At 41.0% G+C, this 4,954-nt stretch overlaps 1 non-coding gene across 1 annotated transcript; it reads left to right on the top strand.

Moving 5' to 3' along the window:
* Nucleotides 1-505: 505 nt before the first annotated feature.
* Nucleotides 506-639, top strand: LOC141422934 (small nucleolar RNA SNORA18). The gene has a single exon (XR_012447625.1). It is a non-coding gene; the product is annotated as a small nucleolar RNA SNORA18 (small nucleolar RNA).
* Nucleotides 640-4,954: the final 4,315 nt, after the last annotated feature.

Genomic DNA, 4,954 nt, shown 5'->3' with positions numbered 1-4,954 from the left:
AACCTTTGTAAATGCCACAATGTGCCCCCACCTAGCACAACAATGAAAAAAACAAAGCATGTCATCTGTGGAATTGAAGGAGGTCGGAACATGCTGCCCACTGTGACATTTTGATTATTTTCACCCAAAGGAATTGAGAAAAAGCAGATGCAGGAAAAATACTGTCCTTCATTTTGCTTAAAAAACAGGGCGTCAATGTCCTATGAAAAGGTGTCCTCCCAGAACCATGAGAAAGAACATTCTTCTTACTGAAAGTGGGGGGGGTCCACCTGAGATGACACAGCACAGGCAAATCCTATTAAAGTAACCCTTATCTTCTGTGTGTTTCCAAGTCACTTTCTCTCAGTGTACTGCCCCTAGAAGCCTAAACTCCTTCACTTTATCTAGTCAGTTACTTCTCCACAATTTATTGCCCTTCGTTAAAATGGTATACAAATCCTAAAGTCTGCTTCTTTGGGCTTTTCTTTTCTTTTCTTTTTTTTTTTTAACTAAAACACCATGCCACATTGAGGTCCATCCCATAGGGGCTTCCATACTGTAGCCACACATCATTGGAAATGCCTCATACAATAGTTGTGTGGTTTTGCTCTACTCACAGGGCTAGTTCTTAGATCTGTGGGAAGTAACTACAAGACAGTTACAAAATATGAAAGACTTGCTAATACATACGTATATACATGTATTTTTAACCTTAGGTATTGGCATACACCCACATACCCTGAGTGCAGTAGGTATATCCTGAATGCAATAGGAATGAATATGATTTGAACTCATTCCTGTTTCAGAAATGGGATTGCAGCAGCTTTTGAGAACCAGATAGATCAGTCTACTCTAAAAGTGACCCCAAAACAAACTGCTTAAAGAAATTAGATCCCAAAGATCCTCAGATACGGAATTTTGAAGTTGTCATCAGTAATTCCAATCTGCAATTTGAGTGGCCCAAGTTTAAAAAAAGAAAAAGCCCAAATCTTGTGGGCAGTTAGGACAACTAGGTTAAACACTTCGAAGAAAAATCAGCTTTAGAGGTGACCCTGATGTGCAGGTTAATAACATGTAACAACTTTTTATTTGTAAAATTATTAAAGCTTATTGACTTTAAAGAATTTTACCTTAAAAAGATACTATGCCACTATAAGTATATAAAATAAAATTTATGTACTTTTTTTTACTATTAACCTGTCTTTTGTCAGCTTAATTCACAAACCCCAGATTAATAACATAAGAAGGTAGAAGGAAAGTTTTTTCATTCCCTGTGAAATCCTACTGCCATACTATTATCAGGCCTTGCTTGAAAAAAAATATATGCCTTGCCATGCCAGAGCTCTTATTTCCATGGATAATTGATCCTCTTTAAATCTGATCTTCCAACAGAACCCCCTCTTGAAATTGTGTTGATGTGCAAGCTTCTCTCTACAGAGCATTCTGCAAAGTATGGCTTCAGATTTCTAGTCACTTTATTTGGAGGTGTTGGTCTAGCCTAAATGTTACCCTGTAGCCCCCTAGAGCTTATTTTCATGTACTCAGGCAGGCACTGGAATGATTTCAATGCTTTGTAAAGCTCTTTCTTAGCAAAAACTGATAGTGGTCTCAGGGTTGCTCCTGTCACAATGAAAAGAGATGATTTTGTCCCTGGCTGGAGACCCACAGAGATGCTGCAGGGGAGGCAAAAGAGATGGCTGATCGAGAGTGCCATAGTTTGTTCATGCCCTCAAGTTTAACAGAGTTTTGTTGGTGGGTTCAACGCCTAAGATCTCTAGGGTAGATGGCTGAGTGTTGAGAATCACAGGACTGAACAGCTGAATGTTGCTTTGTCCTTCAGCCTGGAAGGATCAGGGCTATATCCACAGGCTATCCTGAGGTTGGCTTCTGAGATTTGGAGCCTGGAGAGGACATTACTGGAAATCAGGACTAGGGAAAAAACTGTTAAGGTCATCCTCAGCCTCCATCCATGCTTCCATAGAAGTCACAGAAGCTCATAGGTGACATTCCCAGTGCCAGAAAGAGCTGTTCTTGGGGTTCTAGAATAGTGAGGAAAGGGGCCCAAGCTAGGTGTCCATAGCTCTGAAGTGGGCAGGCAGAAATGTTGGCACTTACTCAATCAGGAGGGTGCCCAGTCCATACCCAGGTGTGCAGAGCTTGGCATCACCTGATGGGTAAAAATATGACCCCAGGGCTAGAGCCCTGAGACACAGCACAGTGCAAAAGAGCCACATGAAAGACCTCACATCCCATTTCACCTCCAAGAACAAAAGTTTAGGTAAGGATAATGTTGACTTTGCTGGTATGACAAATTAGGTAGAAAGAAGTAATGATTCTCTTGGAGACTATGTTGTTCTAGATTCTTGGTTGCAAGTGATAGTAACTCAGACTGTCTTAGGAGGAAAACAAAAGTAACCTATGAGCTCCCAGAACTGCAAAGCACAGGAATAGTGCCAGATTCAGGCAAAATTACATCCAAGGGCTCAAAGAATGTTTTCCAGAAACTACTGCTCTGAGTAGTTTCTGTCTCTATTGACTTAATCTTAGGCAGACTCCCTTTCTACTATTAAGTGGAACTAAGACAGCTATCAGCTGCTCTCAGAATACTTCATGGTGAAATTGGGATACCACCTTCCCTATGGGGTGCATTGGGAGATAAGACAGTGAGATGAGATAAAGTTAAATCTTCATTCAATGCTGGATATCAATAGTCCCTCTTCCCAACCTCTAACACACCCAGCTTATATTAAATTGGATGAAGGTAAAGATCTTGTCTGACACTTTTCTTCATGACGGTTCTCCCATACTTCACATACAGTAAGCAGGTACCTGTACAGTTGTCTGAGTGCCAGTGTTTATTGAATGAATGGAGACAAAATAAATTTTGTGAATTCATCACTTTCACATGTCAACCCCCAAGCCTTAGCAAACAGACTCAATCATTTCCTTCTCTTTTTTACTAGCTGGCATGTTTTATTCAGCCCTTATCAGCCAGAAAAAGGAACAGGTACATGTCTGACTCTATGCCTTGCAGCTAACACAGTACCTGTTACTGAATAAAAAAAGATCACCTAATCCAAGCTCCTCATTGCAAATGTTGTCATAGAGGCCCACAGAGGTTGCACAATCTCCCCCAAGTCACACAGCTTAGTGGTTGAGCCAAGACGTCTACACTTCCTTCTACTTCTATGAGGACTCTGATTCTCTCAGGCTGTTTTGAACAATGAATGCTGCCAGGAAACAGCCAACATGCCCCACTACTGATGAATGGATTAAGAAAATGTGGTATTTATACACAATGGAGTTTTACTCAACCACAAAGAAGAATGAAACTTTGTCATTCTCAGAAAAGTGGATGGAACTGGAGAACATCATCTTAAGTGAGATTATTCAGGTTCAGCAGGCCAAAATCCACATGTTCTCTCTCCTATGTAAATTACAGACCTAAAACAAATACAGTAATATTATGGGACACGGGTCACACTAAGGGGGAGTCGAGCATGGGATGGAGACAGCAAGGGAAGGAAACTAAACTTGAATGTGGTTGATGTGCTCACTGTATAGGAATGAACAGAGAAATCTTAAGCTGGCCAGGGTCAGCATGGAAAGGGGACTAGGGAGGAATGAAGAGGACTGGAAGAGATGAACCAATTGGTGGTGATATGAATATGTGCATGGAAACAATACAAGGAATCTCCCTGTATAGTTATCTTTATCTCAAACTGGCAAAAACACTGTTTCTCTGCTTAAGTTTTATATTTTCTCTTCTACAATATCAGAACAGGAAGGTCAGAATAGTTCTTCAGTGGGTAGGGAGGTTGGCACCAGTGGGAGGGGGGAGGTGACTGGGGATGGGGGCAGGAGGAGTGAATACAGTGCAGATAATGTGTCCACATGTATGTAAATGCAAAAATGATACCTGTGGAAACTGTTTCAGGAATGGGAGAAAGGAGGATGAAGGAGAGTGGTTGAAGGGATGAATTGAAGTATGAGATATTTGATATATTGTAAGAACCTGTGTAAATGTCACAAGGTACCCCCACCCAGCACAATTTTAAAAAAATGAATGCTGCCAGAAAGAATGGGGGAAGTTATTATCTTCTATCAGGAAAGGGGTATCTTCAATATGAAAAGTCACCAATAAGTAGCAGCTCCTAATCCCAAGAGAGATTTTGAAGATCATTCGTTCACTTGCTCTCTCCCAAGTATAAAAATGTTTTTAGGTTTTCCTTTTATAGCCTCTGCTTCTTTCCAATAGCTCACTCCAGCAGGGCTAAGCCATTCTCATCCGACCCCCACAACTCAGGCACACACACCAGCACACCACAGGAGAGGCCAGCTGTCTTGTGTGGGTTGGAGGCTGAGTGCCAAAGCCCACTGGCATTGACAGTTAGCCTCCTCACACTCTTTCATCCTTTCCTCCAAATGAATAAAGAGTTCCACCAGCTGCCTAGCTAGTATGTCCCCTTTCCTGACTGCTCCACCACAGATTTCCCAAATCCCAGTTATGATCTGTTAATAAGGATCTACCAAGAACTCAAAAGATTGCTCATGCTTTTCTCCTAGTTGGAGACCAGGAAGCCATTTTTCTTACTCATCTATGTAATTCAATAAATATTTCAGCAGTTACTAATGTGCCAAGCACTGATCGTACCAAAACAAACAAAGGAAGGTGAAGAATATGTTTGTTGGCTAAGGCAACCATGTGTAACCCATTTATTATATTTGTTTCAAAATCCCTAAACCAGAGCTGTTTTATTTAACACCCACACCCCCCCCACCCAGTATTCAACCCAAAGAAATGTTTTAAAGAGTATGCCATTGACAGCCTTTTAATTAGAGGAAAGACTCTTTCAAGGTAAACTTGACTTTTTAACTGACAAGAAAGTGTTTTTCTTAAAAAATAAAACAATTTAGATGGGGATCAGGCAGGTTTGGGCTGCTGTCTAATCTTGTTAGAAAGAAGGTTGAAGTT

This window comes from Castor canadensis, chromosome 4 (genome assembly GCF_047511655.1).
Source record: "Castor canadensis chromosome 4, mCasCan1.hap1v2, whole genome shotgun sequence".
Taxonomy (NCBI): Eukaryota; Metazoa; Chordata; class Mammalia; order Rodentia; family Castoridae; genus Castor; species Castor canadensis.
This window is presented reverse-complemented; position numbering and strand designations above follow the sequence as displayed.